Here is a 22,240-nt window from a genome sequence, read left to right on the forward strand (position 1 = left end):
ACCAACACTGTCTGGAGGAGCTCTCTAACCCTCCGTGTTTCAACCGCCGTCAGAGACATGCCTTCAACCGGGAGAGCTACCAACCATGACGCCGCAACGATCATGTTATCCAAAGGGTTAGAGTAGTGACCCGGTGGCGTCGGCACGTGCTGCGCCGGGTTATTGTTCTGACGAGGCAGGTCCGTCGTGCGCGGTTGAACCGGCGTACCCGTCCCTGGTGCTTCAACTCGATTTGCCACTGGCGGGTTACTGGTTCCAGCTCCTGGCATGTTAAAGAGATTTCTTGCCTCGTAAACCGGGGGCAGACGAGTCTGATGCCTCCTCCTCATGACGTCAATCGAAGCGTTCTGATCTAGCATGAGTTGGTAAGATTCCGACTGAATTCGCTGCCCCTGAGCATCCAATGTAACCCGCTCCGCGGCCATCCTAGCATCTTCAGCCATTAGATCCTCTTTAATTAGCTTGAGCTATCTGATCTCGCAATTTGGTGACTTCCCTCATCATATAGGCAAATTCACCACTTTAACGTTGGTCAGTACAACCAAGGATAATATCATCAACGTATATTTGGCACACGAATAGTTCATCATGATAAGTTTTGGTGAAAAGAGTTGGGTCAAGTGAACCGGGTTTGAAGCCTTTCTTCATGAGGAATTCCTTCAAAGTATCATACCACGCCCGAGGGGCCAGCTTGAGGCAATAGAGGGCCTTATTGAGTCTGAAGACTTTGTCAGGATGCTTTGGATCTTCAAAACCTGGGGGTTGAGCAACATATACTTCTTCCTCAAGCTTACCATTGAGGAATGCACTTTTCACATCCATTTGATATAAGATGATATTGTGATGGTTAGCATAAGCAAGTAATATGCGAATAGCTTCAAGTCTAGCAATAGGTGCAAAAGTTTCATCGAAATCAATTCCTTCAACCTGTGTGTAGCCTTGAGCTACAAGCCATGCCTTATTCCTCACCACAAGACCATTTTCATCTTTCTTGTTGCGGTAGATCCACTTTGTGCCGATGATATTGTGTTTGCGTGGGTCTGGTCGCTTGACAAGTTCCCAGACATTGTTGAGCTCGAATTGATGCAATTCATCTTGCATCGCTTCAATCCACTCAGGCTCCAGAAATGCTTCATCTACCTTAATGGGCTCTGTGATAGAGACAAAAGCAAAGTGACCACAAAAGTTAGACAAATGTGAAGCTTTTGAGCATGTGAGATGACCTGGTGCGTTGATGTCATCAATGATTTTGTCGATCTGCACTTCATTTGCAACGTAGGGATGTGCAGGTTGACGATGTTGTGTAGGCTCAACATTTTCTTTAGAGCCATTTTCTTCAGGTGCACCAGCATGATGTTCTTCACGTTCTGGAATGAATTCTTCAGCAGTTTCTTCAGGAGGAATGACATCCTCAGTAGCCTTGAACTTGATAGATTCCTCAGGTGGTATTTCATCTAGCATAGGAGGCAGGTGCTCTCTTTGCGAGCCATTAGTTTCATCGAACCGCACATCTACAGTTTCAACAAACCTGTGATGAAAGTTGTTGAAGACTCTGTAGGTGTGCCAGTCCTTTCCATAACCAAGCATAAAACCTTCATGTGCTTTCGGTGCAAATTTATAATTGTGAGGAGGATCTCTAATCAAACATTTAGCACCGAAGACTTTGAAATAAGTCACATTGGGTTTCTTGTCAGTGAAGAGTTCATATGCGGTCTTTTTGAAGAATTTGTGAAGATATACCCTGTTGATGATGTGGCATGCAATATCAATTGCCTAAATCCAGAAGTGACGAGGCGTCTTGTACTCATCAAGCATAGTGCGATCCATCTCAACAAGAGTCCTGTTCTTGCGCTCCACGACGCCATTCTGTTGAGGAGTATAAGGAGCAGATAACTCATGAGTAATACCAAGTTCATCAAGATAGTCATCAAGACCAGTATTCTTGAACTCAGTTCCATTGTCACTTCTGATGTGCTTGATCTTCACACCAAAGTTTGTTGAAGCCCTCGAGGAAAATCCTTTGAAGACTTCACGTTTGTAAGTGACGATATGCACCCATGTATAACGAGAGTAGTCATCAACAATAACAAAGCCATATAGAGATGCTTCATTAGTGAATGAAGAATAGTGATTGGGACTAAAGAGATCCATATGAAGCAATTCAAATGGACTAGTGGTATTCATGATAGTCTTCACGGGATGCTTGGCCTAGGTCATCTTTCCAGCTTCACAAGCACCGCATAGGTGATCTTGAGGAATTTGACATTCTCAATGCCAATGACATGCTTGTTCTTCACGAGCGTGTGCAAGTTCCTCATGGCAGCATGACCGAGTCATCCATGCCATAGCCAGCCTTCTGAAGCTTTTGCAAGTAGGCATATAGCAGGCTGTGGTCCTGTAGAGAAATCAACAATATACAGATCTCCTCACCTAATGCCTTTGAAGACTTTGGAATGGCCAGCTTCCATGATCACAACACAATGATACTTGCCGAAGATAACAACCATATCAAGATCACAAAGAATTGAGATTGACATGAGGTTTAATCCTAAGGACTCGACAAGCATGACTTTGTCCATGTGGCGATCCTTTGAGATCGCAACCTTACCTAGACCCAATACCTTGCTTTTTCCTTTGTCAGCGTAGGTGGTATGCTTCAGATGCGATGGAGATAAGGGAGCGTCCATCAATAGGTTCCGATCACCAGTCATGTGATTTGTACATCCACTGTCAAGGACTCACTCAGTGGCTTTGGGTTGATCATCCTGCAGATGAATTAGTGTAGCTTACGGAGTCATATACTTCATCAGCGAAGAATACGACATCAAATTCATTAGATCAATTTCATAAAGCAAGAGAACAGATAAAGCACTATGAGGACGTGAGAAATGAAAATTCATTTCTTCATGATTAGCTTGCGTCCTTTCAAGCATATTCAGGTCTCCAGCAAATTCTTCACGTTTAAGTTCTTCTGGAGACCTGACCCTGCATAAGAGATTAGTTCTTTTTCTTCACCACCCACATCTGGAGGGGTGGCAAAGAGTTCATCATTATACGAGCACCATAAGAGAAAGGTGGCATAGATGCCAATCCACTTCGTTTCACATAAGAGGGGTTAGGGTAACCATATGAATAAGCAGAGAAATTCTTCGAGGACTTATGAACATAATGATTTGAAGAATAATGCACATATTCGTAGCCCTTAGTCTTTCCCTGCTAAACAGAAGTGTTAGCACGATGATGTTCATATGAGGATCTGGATCCATATGAGGAATTTGATCCAGGTGAGGAATTTGGTCTGTTTGAGGACTTGGATCCATATGAAGAATTTGATCCATATGAAAAATTTGATCTAGGGTTCCTATTCTTCACAGGTGGTGTCATGAGGACATTCACTTGAAGACTTTCAAGGCACCTTTTGGGAACCCAGATTTTCTTCATAGGGGGACCGTTCCTGCAGTTAGTGCCAACATATCTAGCAAATACTTCACCATTCTGATTTTTGAACAAGTTATAGTTAGAGTCAAATGACTCATCAGAAGAATGAGGAGATTCACATGTAAAGCCAGATAAAGTAGATGGATCTACTGGAGGTCCCTTTGCAGCAACCCATGAGTTTTTGATATACTGCTCAGGCTTCCAGTATGTTCCATCAGCATTGAGTTTCCTCTCAAAGGCAATACCCTCTTTCCTAGGGTTCCCGTTGACGATCTGCTTTTTGAGCACATCACAAAGAGCCTGATGCCCTTTGAGGCTTTTGTACATGCCTGTCATATACAATTCCTTCAGCCCTGCATCGTCAGTGATACTAGAGATGTCCTCAAATGAGGAATTTGTGATAGCAGAGACAGGTGAAGAAGTTGCAGCAATAGAAGCATTTGAACATTCAGGTGAAGAATTAGCAGATTCACCTTCAATGCACTTCAAACATGGTGGAATGAATTCAACCTGAGCGGCACTGATTTGTTGAGCAAGCAATGAATCACGCTCCTTCTAGAGATCATTGATGTCTACTACACAACCTTCTTGTTGTTCTTCTTGTAGACGTTCTTGGGCCTCCAAGTGCAGAGGTTTGTAGGACAGTAGCAAATTTCCCTCAAGTGGATGACCTCAGGTTTATCAATCCGTGGGAGGCGTAGGATGAAGATGGTCTCTCTCAAACAACCCTACAACCAAATAACAAAGAGTCTCTTGTCTCCCCAACACACCCAATACAATGGTAAGTTGTATAGGTGTTGGGGAACGTAATAATTTCAAAAAAATTCCTCCGCACACGCAAGATCATGGTGATGCACAGCAACGAGAGGGGAGAGTGTCGTCCACGTACCCTTGTAGACTGTTAAGCGGAAGCGTTATGACAACGCGGTTGATGTAGTCGTACGTCTTCACGATCGACCGATCCTCAGTACCGAAGGTACGACACCTCTGCGTTTAGCACACGTTCAGCTCGGTGACGTCCCGCGATCTCACGATCCAGTAGATCTCGAGGGAGAGTTTCGTCAGCACGACAGCGTGGTGACGGTGATGATGATGCTACCGATGCAGGGCTTTGCCTAAGCACCGCTACGATATGACCGAGGTGGATTATGGTGGAGGGGGGAAACGCACACGGCTAAGAGATCAATGATCAATTGTTGTGTCTCTGGGGTGCCCCCGTTTCCCCGTATATAAAGGATCTAGGGGGGAGGCGGCCGGCCAGGAGTAGGGCGCGCCAAGGGGGGAGTTCTACTCCCACCGGGAGTAGGACTCCAGCTTTCCTAGTAGGAGTAGGAGACGGGAAGGGAGGGAGAGAGGAAGAGAAGGAAAAAGGGGGGCGCCGCCCCCCTCCTGGTCCAATTCGGACTAGAGGTGGAGGGGGCGCGCGGCTGCCCTGGCCGCCCCTCCTCTTCTTCCACTAAGGCCCATTAGGCCCAACTAGTCGTCAACCCGTGCATTCACACGGGCTATAGATTGTTATTAGTTGCAAAATCTTCATAAAATATATTTTAAGGAAAATGATAATTGATATTTAGATAAAATTTCTTGTTCCTAAACTAACTGTAATGTATTAGTCCCACATTAGGAAAGATAACACAATATGTTATATCATTAATAATTAACATAGAGAACCTTAAGTTGTATGAATCATTCTTAGATTACTGGTTGACAACATTGCATCATAAGAGCCAGCCAAATAATGTATCTGTATAACTTCTGTTGGTATATTGTAGTTAGGAACAATAATAATTTTGTTAATATTTGACAGGCAAATGAGTTTCTTTTGCATAATTTATACTACCATATATGTCTGGAAGATCATACAAATATAATAAAGTGGCGTTGGCTACGTAAAAAAAGTATCACGTATATACGAAAATAAAGCATTATTTTGTTTATTCTTGGAAGTATTATCTAATAAACTAATAATGTATAAAGAAATAAATGACAACCAGATTGTGTAGTTGGATTATTTTTAATATGCACAACTCCAAAGCACGGAAGATTCATAATAGAATGCTTAATGCAGGTGATGTATCAATTATGTCAAATAAATATGTAGTAGTTTCTCATAATTGAGCTGATTGTTCCCTTTGATTAGTTCGAGAGTGCCTATAGTTACCTCAGTTTTCGACTTATGTCTTCTCTAGAGCATGGTACAAACTCGTGCTTGCATGTAAGAATTACCTTTTCTCACAAAGGTTTTCCCTAATCATTCCTGAACATGTACCCGTACAGACTTTCCATCAAATACATTGCTATCCCATTGCTTGGCAACTTTATTTGTTGTAGCTAGAGTTTTTTTTACGACGGAGCTGGAAAGTAACACTTTATCCGTTCAGAAGTAGAAGGTGTTTTAGGAAGTCTGACATCATAATACTTTTCACACCGATTCTAAAAAAAATAGGCTGATGGCATGCGCGGAATTTGTTTCATTATATTTGTCGCATGAAATATATTCAGAGTGTAACTTTTTTATTGACTCGTGTTTGCATGCTCATACAAAAATTAATGATTAACTTCACATATTTAAAAACATAAAAGGTTCGAAAATTTAAATAGTTATTGGGACTGCTAGAGTGCAATTTTATAAATGTTACCAGTTCCTGTCATCATGGGCGTAGTGAATTGGAACTCTTGGTTTGTTTTTCTTTGGAGGTTGAGATGGAGAATCTTACTGACTAAATATAATGTATTGATTTCTAGCCATCTTTAGTTAGATATAGTGATCCAGATCTGGCTATGGTGCACGGTCCAGGGCATCTCCTCGCTCCAGCATGTGCACCATGCGAAACTTGTACATGCTGTGAGGCCCTTTGGAACAATCGATACATACATACATACGATAATTAGCCTTGTTTCTACATTTGTGAGTAAGAGCCAACCTGTTTCTTTATAAATTGACACCTTGAACATGGCCTTGTACATCAATGTGTGAGTATCAGGTGGCCTCCAAAGCAATGACATTGTGTACCACTTTTTGAGTCTAGACATTCACTAATCAATGCACTTGCCTTGAGTGTGATGATCAACGGAAGAAATAACCTCACAGTGCAACTATAGGAACCTGCGAACCAACCTCATTTAAGAAATCATTCAAAGATCATCAGACAAACATATACTTATACTACAACCCTATACTCAGCCATCGGCCAACCGTCGAAAAGTACTAAGTTTGTCTTACTCCTCGACACGCGATTTAAATCATGATCCCATACTGTTTATTTTTCATTTTCTAATACATTTTCCAGACAAAGCAAGTGATACAACGCATCATATCTAGATTCTACTACTTTCCTGCTTCAAACATGATATAGTTTTTCCTCTGAATTGATGGGCCATAGGCTCAAGAGTAATCTGTTTTTACTGAAAACTACAGCGCAGCATCAGGTTTTTGCTCTTACAATGCAAACCGTAAATCATAATCAACAAAATTGGTACCATTGTAAAACTTGCAACGTATTCCCCAACATTTACCACCGTCTTAATTTGAGATTATTCAGTGTTTAATCACAGTTTTAAACTTCATGCAACCGGTGGCTTTATGAATTGACTCCTTGAACATGGCCTTGTGAATGAATGTGTGAGTACTAGGTGGCCTCCAAGGCAATGACATTGCGTACCACTTTTTGAGTCTAGACATTCACTAATAATTGCACTTGCCTTGAGTGTGATGATCAACGGAAGGAATAACCTCACAGTGCAACTATAGGAACCCGCGAACCAACCTCATTTAAGAAATCATTCAAAGATCATCAGACAAACATATACTTATACTGCAACCCTATATTCGGCCATCGGCCAACCGTCAAAAAGTACTAAGTTTGTCTTACTCCTCGACACGCGGTTTTAGGCATGATCCCATACTGTTTATTTTTCATTTTCTAATACGTTTTGCAGACAAAGCAAGTGATACAACCCATCATATCTAGAGAAAAATATATACAACTTTCCTGCTTTAAACACGATATAGTTCTTCCTCTGAATTGATGGGAAATAGGCTCAAGATTAATCTATTTTTACTGAGAACCAAGACTATAATGCAACATCAGGTTTTTAGTCTTACAATGCAAACCTGGAATCATAATAAATGAAACTGGTACCAATGGAAAACTTGCAACGTATCCCACAACATGTACTGCTGTCTTAATTTGAGATTATTCAGTTTTGAATCACAATTTTAAAACTTAATGTTGCAGGCTCAAAAAACTAATGCCTAGATAAATACTTAACATGAATATCTCCAACTCCAATCCATCTTTCAAGTTTGCAACTAATGAGTAATTAGAGTTTACCTTTTCTGTGTGGAATCAGTTTTCTAGTTCCTTGGCAAGCTCACAAATTTTGGAGAAACCCCGCTGAATCTCTTTCCTCCAGAGTTTTTGTCTCCACTCTGATTGGCTGCTGCCATATTCTCTTATGATTAGCTGTATTCCATTCTATCTTCTGATTGAATTATCCCTGATGCAATCTGTGCCGTGTACTTCCTTTAGCTGCTTCGTGGCATAGCCTGCTCTCCACTCCAGATCTCCTGCTTTGATCGGTGACTTGATTACATGCAACCCACGCAGCGGTAGTAAACAGATTGAAACACGCAAGGAGCAGTGCGTGAATGTAACAACAGGTGTACGACTGAAAAGGGCAACACCATTGTAGAGCAGCGGAGCTCACAACCATACGTAGAACTTGGTGGTGGTGGTCATGAGCGGCGACCAGCAGTAGCGTCCAATGGCAGGGCGCAGTTCATCCATGTTTTTGACGGTTGACCTTATCATCAACGGTCGCCTCATCAATTCTGACCAAGTGTAGCCTCAATCTGATTCTCCACTGCCACATAGGAATATCTGGCGGTGGCCATCGTGACTGCATGCTGGGTGATCGATCCGTGATATGGTTAATTCAATCATAAACCAGAGAAAAACAAATTCAAAGCAAATCAGTGTGAGAAGAGGAACCTGATCTAGATGAGAAACAATTTCTAACGTGATAAGATCGATGGGCGAGCGCACAGATTCCATGCCGCAACTCCCTTAAGCTTGCTCCAATTTTGGGAGAGATGCCAATCTGCTTTCCATGTGGGGATTAAGAAAGACATGAGAGAGGTAGAGAGTTTTAGAGAGGGAGAGACCTGAGAGATTGAGAGAGAGACCACGATTGATAGACAAAGGGAGATATGAGTTTGAGAGAGAGAGACGTGGAAAATTGAGCGAGGAAGAGATATATGATAGTTTGAAAGAGAGAGATAGCGAGAGAGACGTGAGAGAGACCACGATTTCTTCAGGTTATTTTTTTTTACTTCGAGAGGAATAGACATCGATACATATTTGACGGGTATCTTTTTAGCTTCAATTTCAATTTTTCAACGAAGATTAATCTAGACTGTAATAATTCGGTCCCACCAGATTAACGGCTCGTAAAATCCGATTAACGTGATAATTTTTGGGAAGTCACAAATTAGTATAGGTAGGTATAGATAGATATACTCCCCAGGGGGTTCCTATCGTGGATTTGTCACGGCAGATGTCCTAGCAAAAGGACTTAGTCGTAGAGCCATCGCAACTAGGAAGCAAGAAGGGGTTAATCGGGACAAAGGACACAAGGTTTATACTGGTTCGGCCCCTTGTGGTGAAGGTGAAAGCCTAGTCCAGTTGAGGGTGGTATTGCTAGGGTTTGGATTACCAGGGAGCGAATCCGCTTGACCTGGCTCTCAATCTGATGTTACTTGCCCTAAGCCGCCGCGGGGTCGTCCCCATATATACACGGGTGGACGCCCTGCAGCCTTCAAAGTCCCGGCCAGCTCATAACGTGTCCGGCTCGGAGATCAATTACATATTCCTTACAGCACAAGTTATATGAGCATGGCGGTTTGTCAATACCGACTTTAAGCCGCCCTTGGGCCTTGGGCCCTTTACTAAACCGCCGTCTTCAGACATTGTCTTGGGCTTATATGATGAATCTTTTTCTAGCATAACCCGGCCCCTCCTGGGCGGGTTACACTAGTAGTTATATCTCCAACATTAGGCCCCAGATTGATTTGAACTGGTTCATGTCAATCTTCAATACTTAGGAAAATCTTCACTTCTTCATTTGTGCGGAGGCTCATAACCCGCCATGACATCCTCTTTTGGATTGGTGATAATCCGCCATGATGTCACCTGCTATTTAATTCACACATTATTCAACATATCTCAATGGATCTTTTATCTTAATAACCGTTCTGAAAATCGAGGCGCCTAGGCAGCTAGATAACCATGTTTCGGCCTCCTCGTTTTTCGCGCCCACTTATTAACCTTCTCCTTATAAATAGCCACGACTGGCCTCTTTCAATTCTTTCCCCTCTCCATCGTCTTCCTCCTCTCGCGACCCTCTGCCGCTCGAGCTCCACCACCGCCGCGAAGCACCTCGTCCTCCTCGTCCTAGGCCGCTGCATCAACCTGTGTCGGACCAGAATACTCCAGCGCTCCACCGCAGTTGGATTTGCATCTGAAGTGTTTCTCCTCCAGCACGTCAGATCGCACTAGGGTTCCGACTGTTCATCGTGGTTTCTCAGTTGCAACATCTTTCGATCTAAAAACAGTATAGAACTTATGCGGTAGTTGCTTTGCCTTCACCTGCAATACCAGCGGACCCCCTTTCTTTAGAAAAAGATCTCACCAGAGCTTATGAACTCCTTGTACAGCTTTTTTAGGTCTTGAAGTATTTCCTTTTTCTGAACTGCCACTGATCCAAAATAACAACTGCAATCGGTGAAACTTGTTTGTGCCGTACTTAGCCAAAAACGCATTTTGATAGATCCACCTAGTCATGGCGGCTCATACCGCGGGCTGTAGTTAAATACAAAAACTCGACAGATTCTTCTTGTGAAAAACATCAAACTTGCTCATGGCGGCTTATATAACCCGCTGTAATCAGCCATATACCATTGGGCCCCTTTGTAAGTCGCCATTCTGAACCGGCAATTTCATCCTTTGTCAGGCCACCATGCCACCCAAAATGGTATACACATGCAATTGGGTCCCTTCCATCATGACCGAAAGCACCTTCAAGGATTTTTTCCAGATGGAATATTTACCCGCCAAAAGCGTGATGCATTATCGTACTCCTGACCCGGCCGAAGAAAGACCTCATCCAAAAGATAATGAGGTCATCGTCTTTACTGATCATATGAACCGAGGTTTCTCACCGCCCGGCTCTAAGTTTTTCCGAGACGTTCTGCACTTTTTCCAGCTTCACCCTCGAGACATCGGACCCAATTCCGTGTCAAACATCTGTAATTTTCAAGTTTTCTACGAGGTGTTCCTTCAAGAGGAACCCAAGGTCGACCTTTTCAGAGAATTTTTTTACTTAAACCGCCAGAGAGAATTCACCAACGGTCCTAGCTTGGAACTTGGTGGAATTTCGATTCAACGCAGAAGAGATGCTATATTTCCTCATGCCAGCTTGCCAAGTCACCCTAAAGATTGGAATCAGACATGGTTTTATTGTAAGGACACATGTCCGGCTGACGAGAATCCACTGCCGGGTTATCGTGCTGAGCGTTTGGACCCAAATCATACGCTTCCTGAGAAGCTTACAGCTGCTGAACGGAAGAAAATTGCTCCTACTATCGCAAAGGTCAAGGCCCTGCTAGGAAATGGGTTGACAGGTATTGATTTGGTCAGATGATGGGCTTCTTGGCGGATCATTCCGTTAAGCTGCCGTCCCGGCCTAATGTGTACCTATTCTGGTAACGAAAGAGATCCTCTGCGTCACACCTCCACATCTTTAACCGGCGAAGATCTTAATGAAATGATTAAGTCCCTTTTGAATGAAGACCCAGAAGATTGTGAGCTAGTGGGTCTTGCCCCATTCTACAAGCTTAACCCACCGCCAGATGTACATCTCTGTACTTTATTTACTTCCCTCTGTCTCATCAATATCTTATTGCCTTCACCGTTGATCCTTTTTACAGGCTGAGTCGGATTTCTGGAAGGTGAAATATGATCACGAGGCTGCTAAGAATGCCAGGGCTGCTAAGAAAGCCGAAAGAAAAACTGCCAAGAAGACCTCCTAGAAGAAAAAGAAACCAAGTGCTTCTGACTTGCTTAAGCTGGATGACTCCTCTGAATCGGAGGTAGCCCTTGATTCTCTTGGCTCCTTTTTCAATTATCTTATTGACATTAACTACTCACAAGATGATACGGGAGCCAGTCAAGCAATTGAGGAAGAGGTAATAACTACTCCCTCCGGCTCAGAACCCTTGCCAAGACCAAAATTCCGACGAGTAACTCGGAAAGTAAGATTTTCACACCCTTTAGCTTATTTGGATGCTCACTTTCCTTTGAAGCAATAGCAACACGAGAACCGCCGCCAAACCCGGACCAGTGGAGGCGACGAGCTGTCTTCCGGTTTACCAAACACCCCTCTTCGGAAACACCGAACCGAGGTTGTTAACCCTCTCTTAATTATTCTTACTATCTGCTGACCAGGTTGCGTGTTACCTTCTAACTCTTTTGGTTTCCCTTCAAGCAGGAAATTGCCCGTTCTTCCTCTGGCGACTCATCTCAAACAGAGTTGCCGGCTTTTAAGACTGCCCCTGGGTAAGAGTAATTTGAACAATTTATTTTTTTACCCTGTAATTTTTCATACTCTCGCATGTGTACTAACTTGTCACAATCTGTGTAGTGGGCAAGCAACACCCCACAAGAAAACCAAGATGAATAAGTCGGCTGAAAAAGCTGCTGAACCGGAGCGCCAAGTTCCTGTTCCTAGAGCCTCTGTTAAGCAGTCAGAAAAAACTGCCACCGCCACTTCGTCTGAAATTCCGGATCTCATCATTGATGCCCCTGTTATCAATCCTTCCACTTCCGTCCCTTCAGGCCCACCTAAGCCGTAGGAAATTCCAAATGATGATGTAGTAATTACTGGTACCGGCTTTGTAGAGCCGGGAAATCCTGTGGCTCTGGCCCAACATACTGCCAAACAAGAAATCATCGAAAGACGGAAGCAGAAATTTGATATCTCTCATTATTCTCAGTAATGAAATCCTCTCCGGCTATCTCAGCCAGGTCCACTCTAGTCGGGACCTTGAAATTGATATGGTGAAACAAATTTATCAAAAATTTGAGGTATGAACTCTTTACCTTTACTAAACTGTCATTACTATACCAGCCCCCAAGTCTAGTGCGTATGATGAGTATGCTGTAGACTTGAGAATAGATGTGTAAAGAATACCCTGTGATCGGATGTGTGAGAAATCCGGCTTTAACTCATAACCTCCGAGGGCCGGTTTAATCAATATGAATGAGCCGGTCCCTTAGATAATTGAGTTGAATAGTCGTTTTGTAGATTTAACCGCAATATGCATTAGCCCCCAAGTGCAAAGTACTCTTTCTTGCAAAGTGCTTGGGACTTATTCTCATGAACCGCCACTTAGATAAAACCTTCTTTAGACATTAGCCCCCAAGTGCCAAGTAGTCTTGCTTTGCAAAGTGCTTGGGACTTTATTTTTCAAAGCCGTTGTTTTGCAAAATAGATTTCTTCAAAATACATTAGCCCCCAAGTGTCAAGTGTTATTGCTGGCAAAAAAAACTTGGGACTTGTAATCTGACAACCTCAATGTTAACAATTTTGTATTTGTATGTAGACTGCCACTGCTGATCTTGAGTCGCAATTGACTAACACAAAGACCCGACTGAAAACTCAAGAAACAGAGACCCAGAAGGCAATATCAAAATTTGAATTTACCGTGCCAGAGATGGAAAAATTGAAGACTGGTTTTGAAGCAGAGAAGAAAACCTGGGCGGATCAAAAGACGGCCCTAATACAACGTGCTGAGAAGGCAGAAGCCACACTTGAAGGAGGAACCACTGAACTTACCGGTTTAAAAGACCGTGTGAATCAGATGGTTTCAGCTATCTTTGGTTAGCCGGCACATCAAACATCAGAACTGACCTTTTATACTAATTACATAACCCGCCATATAATCATCCTGCAATACATATCCAGGTCCTAGAAGCAGCAATCTTAATGGAAACATGCTGGTGAAGCTGAAGGCCGTATATACACTTGTTGAATAACTATATACGGGGACTCAACGCACATTAGCCGCCATCTCACCAGCAGGTCAAGCACAAACTTTATTGATAAATGTGTTGAAGAAACTTTCTGTGCCGCCTGTAAGGTTTGAAGAAATCAAACGATCTGCTGCCAGAGCCGGTGCCGTAACGACTTTGAGCCGGGCCAAGGCATGGGTACCAGAGCTTGACCCGTCAGAGGTAGCTACTAGGTACCCAAGCCTGAAAGAAGACGGCACACCTTTTGACCAAAGATCTTTCGCAGCCTGCGTGAAAGAAATCCGACCCATGGCTACACTTATTGCTAATGATTCAGATCTCTCCAAGTATCATCCTGCTTACGATCAAGAAAATAAGAAGATGCCAACCCCGGCTTACAGAGCGAAGGAATTAATCCCGCCAATCAGTAAGCACACCTTCGCCCCTGAGGTCGAGCCATCAGAGCTTATAGATGATGAGGCAGAATTTGGAGCTTTATCTGGCACGGATTGGTCATCAACTTCTCAGCCAGCAAAAGAAGACGAAGAGCCGACGCAGGGTGATACTGAAGGCGCAGAGTAGCAAGGCCACGCAGTATAAACCGTCCGACGGCTCGAAAATTTGATCTTCTTTGAAAAACAATTTGATCTTGGCTGTTCCATGGAGGCATGTAATAGAATAGTAATGACTTTTGCTTTGCCATCGTTCAGGTCTTCTGGCACTTAATATCATTAAGTCGCCATTGTATGCTATTCTCCGTTTAAAACTTTCATCTGTTTCCCTTATGCATCATCAAATGTTTGAATTGCCCTGCACACAGTGGTAGAGCCCAGAACCCATGGCGGCTTACCGCAGGGCGGGTCATATTATCTTTCATATAACAGTTAGTAATGAAAGATAACCCATAAATCTGACTTATAACTTTAAAATATAACTGTAATAATATACCCGTAATTTTGAAGTTATATTGCCGGTTCAAATGATTTGACCGGTAGGGGTGATAACCCCATCCTTGTAAAAATCAGTGCTTTCACACATAGAATGATTGTCAAACGCTGGCACCTTATCTTCCATAATCAAGCCGGGTTAAATTTAAACCGGATTTACACTTAGATTTGGAGAGAAAAAGGTCTTAAGCGAAAAAAGACAAGGATTGTTTGTGAAACAGCCTTTAAACAAAAAGTAAGAAAAACACTTTTGAGGTTTTCTGATTTGAATACGATCAGTAAACCATTCCAAAGGGGTTGAGCTAAGATTCGAATACGATCATATAGCCCCCAGTGGCTTTGGCGTTGCGCCGATCAAGCGGGTACCGTCAGTTATGTTCTCTTTGGTTCGAATACAACCTATGTTTGAACAGGAAGCCCCCAAATGACCTTGAGAGGTTTTTAACGACCCTGATTCGAATACGATCCAAGTCGGACCCAAAAGAGGTTAAGCTATGATTCGGATACGATCAAGAAGCCCCTAGTGAGTTTGGCAGTGTGCCAACCAAAAGGGTTTCGACAGCTATGTTCTCTTTGGTTCGCATATGACCTATGTTTGAACAGGAAGCCCCCAAGTGATCATCAATTTAATGGCTAGATTCGAATACGACCATGAGCCGGACCAAAGGGAAAACCAGATTCGAATACGATCAGTCCCCCATTTTGATCATCTGCAAAAAATATTATAAAAAAACACATGACTGCTGAGGATGAAAAGGACAGAGGTCCTGCTTTATTACTTATCATAATATATACATTGCTAAAATATGTACATCACGAGAACCGGTGGCTCAGGTGTAATAAGGGCGAAGATGAGCAATGTTCCACGGCCGGCGGGTCTCCTCCTCTGACTTACGTGAGTCTTTGCGCCCTCGAACATCAATGAGGTAATATGACCCGTTGTGCAAGTTCTTGCTGACCACAAAGGGCCCTTCCCAAGCCGGGGATAGCTTGTGTGCATCCGTTTGATCCTGGATGAGCCGGAGCACCAAGTCACCTTCTTGAAAGGTTATGGACTTAACCCGGCGGCTGTGATAGCGGCGCAGGTCCTGTTGATAAATCGCCGAGCGGGCTGCTGCTAAGTCACGGTCTCATCCAATAGGTCAAGTGCATCGTGACGGGCTTTTTCGTTATTAGCTTCAACGTAAGCCGCCACGCGGAGCGAGTCATGTCGGATGTCACTAGGCAGAACTGCCTCTGCACCGTAAACCATGAAAAAAGGCGTGTAACCCGTGCACCTATTGGGGGTAGTATTGATGCTCCATATTACAGAAGGTAACTCCTCCACCCAGCAACCCGGTGTTCGTTGCAAAGGAACCATGAGCCGGGGCTTGATGCCTTTCAAGATTTCCTTGTTGGCTCTTTCAGCTTGCCCATTGGATTGGGGATGAGCTATGGATGAAACATCAAGCCGGATATGCTCACGTTGACAAAACTCCTCCATGGCACCCTTGGATAACTTTGTACCATTGTCAGTTATAATGCTATGTGGAAAACCAAAGCGAAAGATCACCTTTTTCATGAATTGAACCGACGTGGCTGCATCACACTTACTGACCGGCTCTACCTCAACCCACTTTGTGGATTTATCAACCGCCACCAAGAGGTGGGTCTTTTTATCTTTCGACCTTTTGAAAGGCCCGACCATGTCAAGTCCCCAAACCGCAAATGGCCAAGTGATTGGAATCATCCTCAACTCTTGAGCCGATACATGAGCCCTCCGTTAGAATCTCTGACAACCATCACATTTACTGACCAGATCTTCTGCGTCAGCATGAGCCGTCAACCAATAGAAACCATGACGAAAAGCTTTGGCCATGAGGGATTTTGAACTGGCATGATGGCCACAATCTCCTTCATGAATCTCACGAAGTATTTGCTGACCCTCCTCTGGAGAGACACAACGTTGAAACACCCCTGTAACACTGCGATGATGTAATTCCCAATTGGCAATCGTCATTGACTTAGACCGCCTGGTTATCTGCCTAGCCAAGGTTTCGTCCTCAGGTAATTCACCCCGGGTCATATAAGCCAAGTATGGCACCGTCCAATCCGGGATAACATGGAGAGCCGCCACCAACTGTGCCTCCCGGTCTGCGACCGCCATGTCTTCCTCTGTAGGCAACTTAACAGAAGGGCTGTGCAGAATATCTAAGAAAGAATTAGGCGGCACCGGCTTACGTTGAGATCCCAGCCGTGGCGTTAGCCGCCTTGTTCTTTCTGCGATCAATGTGCTCCACTAGATAACCCTTGAAGTCTCCAGCAATGGCATCAACCTCGCGGCGATAAGCCGCCATGAGAGGATCTTTGGAATCCCACTTGCCTGATACTTGTTGAGCCACCAAATCTGAGTCTCCGAAGCATCTTACCCGGCTTAAGTTCATCTCCTTAGCCATCCGAAGACCATGGAGCAAAGCCTCATACTCAGCTGCATTGTTAGTACAGGGAAACATCAACCGTAGCACATAACAAAAAATTTCACCTCGAGGGGAAGTTAAGACAACTCCAGCCCCCGAGCCCTCCAAATTCTTGGATCCATCAAAATGAACAGTCCAATATGTGTTATCTGGCTTCTCTTCAGGCACTTGAAGCTCTGTCCAATCACTGATAAAATCCACCAGCGCTTGAGACTTGATAGCAGTGTGTGGCACATACCTTATACCATGAGGCCCAAGCTCAATGGCCCACTTGGCGACTCGTCCTGTAGCTTCTCTATTTTGAATGATATCTCCTAGAGGAGCAGAGCTTACCACAGTGATGGGATGACCCTGAAAGTATTGTTTAAGCTTCCGGCTCACCATGAACAACCCATAAACGAGCTTCTGCCAATGTGGATACTGTTGCTTGGACTCAATCAACACTTCACTGACGTAATAAACCCACTATTGAACCAGATGTTCCTTGCCAGCGTCCTTGCGCTCCACCACAATGGCCACACTGACGGCTCGGGCATTGGCTGCCATGTATAACAATAACGGCTCCTTATCAACCGGAGCAGCAAGGACTGGCGGCTCAGCAAGCTGTCTCTTCAAATCCTCAAAGGCAGCATTAGCAGCGTCACTCCAGACAAAATCGTCTGTCTTCTTCATCATCTGATACAATGGTATGGCCTTTTCACCTAACCGGCTTATGAACTGGCTTAAAGCAGCAATGCGACCCGCCAAACGTTGAACATCATTGAAACATGCCGGCTTAGCCAAAGAGGTGATTGCCTTGATCTTCTCCGGGTTAGCCTCAATGCCCCTGTTACAAACCAAAAAACCCAAAAGCATGCCTGCTGGCACTCCAAAGACACACTTGGCCTGGTTAAGCATCATCTTGTAGACCTAGAGATTATCAAAGGTTTCATTCAGATCATCTATCAAGGTTTACTTCTCTCTGGACTTTACCACAATGTCGTCCACATAAGCATGAACATTACGCCCAATCTGCTTGTGGAGACAGTTCTGCACACATCGCTGATAAGTCGCCTGGGCACTTTTAAGCCCAAAGGGCATAGATACATAGCAGAAGGCTCCAAACGGAGTGATGAAAGCCGTCTTTTCCTGGTCCTTAACTGCCATCTTGATCTGATGATAACCAGAATAAGCATCCAAAAAGCTCAAACGCTCACAACCCGCCGTAGCATCAATGATTTGATCAATACAAGGGAGAGCAAAAGGATCAGCCGGACAAGGCTTGTTTAGGTCCGTGTAATCCACACACATACGCGAGGTGCCGTTCTTCTTGAGTACGAGCACCGGGTTAGCCAACCACTCCGGGTGAAAAACTTCAACAATAAACCCGGCCGCCAAGAGCTGGGCCACCTCCTCACCAATAGCCTTACGCCTTTCCTCATTAAACCGCCGAAGAAACTGCCTGACCGGCTTAAATTTCGGATCAATGGTAAGAGTGTGCTCAGCGAGTTCTCTCGGTACACCTGGCATGTCAGAAGGTTTCCATGCAAAAATGTCCTGATTCTCAGTTATGAACTCGATGAGCGCGCTTTCCTATTTGGGATCCAGATTGGCACTGATACTGAACTGCTTGGATGAGTCGCCTGGAACAAAGTCAACAAGCTTGGTGTCATCAGCCGTCTTAAATTTCATCACCGTCTCGTGTTCCATAGTTGGCTTTTTCAAAGACGTCAAGTCTGTCGGGTCAACATTGCCCTTGTAGAACTTCAACTCCCTGCTGCACAAACAGATTCAGCATAAGCAGCGTCACCTTCCTCACATTCCATGGCTATCTTCCGACTCCCATGCACTGTGATAGTGCCCTTGTGACCCGACATCTTGAGCTGCAGGTAAACATAACACGGCCGTGCCATGCACTTTGCATAAGCCGGCGTCCAAATAGTGCGTGATACGGGCTCCGGATTTTGACCGCTTCAAAAGTTAGCTTCTCAGCCCGGGAATCATGCTCATCCCCAAAGGCGACCTCCAGCTCAATCTTACCCACTGGGTACGCCGACTTACCGGGCACTACTCCATGAAAAACAGTGTTGGATGTCTTGAGATTTTTATCAGTCAACCCCATGCGACGAAAGGTGTCATTGTAAAGGATGTTAATGCTGCTGCCTCCATCCATGAGTACCTTCATGAATTTGTACCCCCCAACTTGAGGTACCACCACCAAGGCCAGGTGACCCGAATTGTCAACCCGTGGAGGGTGATCCTCTCTGCTCCATAAAATTGGTTGCTCAGACCATCTTAGATAACGTGGAACCGCCGGTTCAACAGCGTTCACTGCCCTCTTATGAAGTTTCTGATCCATTTTGCATAAGCTGGTGGTAAATACGTGATACTGCCCACTATTCAATTGCTTTGGGTTACTCTGATACCCCGATTGCTGCTGCTGACCTCCTTGGCCAGAGTGTTGATTATAACCACCTTGGCTAACTTGAGGGCCTTGAAAATTGGGATTTGAACCACCACCCGGGCCATGAAAACCGCCACCGCCTGAACCGCCACCCGGTCCATGATTGCCATCGTATATGTTAGAATTCTTGAAAGCCTTCATGATTGTGCAGTCTTTCCATAGATGCGTGGCCGGCTTCTCTCAGGTGTCGTGTCTTGGACAGGGCTCATTTAACAGCTGCTCAAGGGTGGGACCTAACCCACCAGACCGGGGAGGGGGCCTCCCCTTACGTCCTTTATTGTTGCCCTGTGCATTGGTGTTAGCCACAAACTCCGGGTTACCATCCGCCTTACGTTTGTTGCCTCCTTGATTCGCTGGGTTATGCTGATGGCCCTTGCCATTTCCATTCTTCTTTCCCTTCCCTGTCTTTTCCTCATCAGACGCGGGATCCTTGGTACTATCAGAGTCGGCGTATTTGACTAGAGCCGCCATCAGCTGACCCATATCATTACAATCACGCTTGAGCCGCCCCAGCTTCTGTTTCAGAGGTTCAAAACGGCAATTCTTCTCCAACATTAAGACTGCAGAGCTGGCATCCATCTTATCAGATGAATGTATTATCTCCTTCACCCGGCGCACCCAATGAGTCGTGGATTCACCTTCCTCTTGCTTACAATTAGTCAAGTCCACAATCGACATGGGCTGCTTGCATGTGTCTTTGAAGTTCTGAATAAACCGAGCTTTTAACTCGGCCCAGGATCCAACGGAGTTAGGTGGCAGCCCCTTGAACCAAGTGCGGGCCGTTCCATCCAGCATCATAGTGAAGTACTTGGCCATTGCCGCGTCGCTGACCTCCAACAATTCCATGGCCATCGCATAGCTTTCAATCCACGCCCCAGGCTGTAAATCGGCCATGTAATTTGGCACCTTTCGGGGCCCTTTGAAATCCTTGGGCAGACGCTCATTACGCAGAGCCGGTACCAAACACGGGACACCGCCGGTCCTTGTGGCGATGCCAGCCTCAACAGAAGTCGTCGGGTAAATCAGAACAGGCTGGTAAGCCGCTTGTTCAGCCGCCTACTCGACCAGACCACGTGCCGGGTTATGCCCACCTGGTTGGTTATGGCGCTGAGCGTTGCTTGACATGGCTCCTGACTCCATATGTCTGCTATAACTCGGGCTCCGGCTTGGGCGAGGGGTCGAATGAATCCTGTCTCGACTGTAAGAGTAAGCCTCCTGCTGTGCCAGGGCCATCTGAAGAAGTTCTCTGACCCTTCGCGTTTCAATCGCCGTCGGAGAGTCGCCCTCCACCGGGAGAGCCGCCAATCGTGCCGCCGCAGCAATCATGTTCTCCAACGGGTTGGAATAATGACCCGGCGGTGTTGGCACATACTGTGGTGGAGCAGTGTTCCCACGAGGAGGTTCCGTCACACATGGCTGAACCGGCGTCCCAGCTCCGGGTGTCGCAGCCGGGTTCATCTCCGGCGGATTACTAGGGCCTGCGCCGGGTGTGCGGAAGAGATTTCTAGGATCGTAACCTGGAGGCAGACGGGACTGAGACTTCTGATGCCTACTCCTCATGACCTCATTTGATGCGTTTAAATCCATCGTAAGCCGGAATGCTTCTGATTGCAGCTGGTGAGCTCGAGCATCCAAAGCCGCCCGCTCTGCGGCCAATCTGGTGTCCTCGGCTGCCAGGGTTTCCTTGGCTTGTGCTATCTCCTCACGTAACCGAGACACCTCTGCATCATGTTCTGCCTGATCCGCCGGATTAACTGTGGCGGTTAGCAGGGTTGTCAGCCTATCAGTGAGATCTATCAGCACCTGAGCCGGCGGGCGCACAGGGCCTCCTGCCCCGGCTGTCGCTGACCCGAAAGTTATTGCTGCCGCAGCTGTAGAGTTTTAACCGGGTTGTGTGCCAGCCATGAAGATCCCTACCGTGCTCGGTGACTCAAAGGGGTCCGGAATACTGCTTCCATAGGAACAGCCCCTAAGCCCGCCGTCTTTCAATTGATACAACGAATCTGTCTCACGTGTGGACGACTCACCATCAGAGCAGATGGCTGTTTCACCGCCATCCACGGATCCTTCAGAAAACTCTCCTCCATGGATGCAACCCACGAAGGGACGCTTCATGGCAGGCTAAGCTAGGGCAGGTCTCGCACGCTGAGCCATCTCGATGATGTCGGTGCAGATGTCTGGCTCAGGGCCTGGCTCGCCGATCCGGCCAATGAAGACGTGGATTCCGCCGAAGGGGACCCGGTACCCGTACTCAACTGAGCCGGCGTCGGGGCCCCAGCCTTCGTCGTTGATGTAGAGCTTGCCGCCACGACTCTTGGTCATCCGGCCCACAACGTATCCCTTGAGCCCTTCGAAGCTGCCCTTCAAGAACTCAAATCCATCGTGCGCAGGCCCCAGAGTGGGCGCCAACTGTCGTGGATTTGTCGCGGCAGATGTCCTAGCAAAAGGACTTAGTCATAGAGCCATCGCAACTAGGAAGCAAGAAGGGGTTAATCGGGACAAAGGACACGAGGTTTATACTGGTTTGGCCCCTTGCGGTGAAGGTGAAAACCTAGTCCAGTTGAGGGTGGTATTGCTAGGGTTTCGATTACCAAGGAGCGAATCCGCTTGACCTCGCTCTCAATCTGATGTTACTTGCCCTAAGCCGCCGTGGGGTCATCCCCTTATATACACGGGTGGACGCCCTACAGCCTACAAAGTCCCGGCCGGCTCATAACGTGTCCAGCTCGGAGATCAATTACATATTCCTTACAACACAAGTTATATGAGCATGGCGGTTTATCACTACCGACTTTAAGCCGCCCTTGGGCCTTGGGCCCTTTACTAAACCGCTGTCTTCAGACATTGTCTTGGACTTATATGACGAATCGTTTTCTAGCATAA

This window comes from Aegilops tauschii, chromosome 7 (assembly GCF_002575655.3).
Source record: "Aegilops tauschii subsp. strangulata cultivar AL8/78 chromosome 7, Aet v6.0, whole genome shotgun sequence".
Taxonomy (NCBI): Eukaryota; Viridiplantae; Streptophyta; class Magnoliopsida; order Poales; family Poaceae; genus Aegilops; species Aegilops tauschii.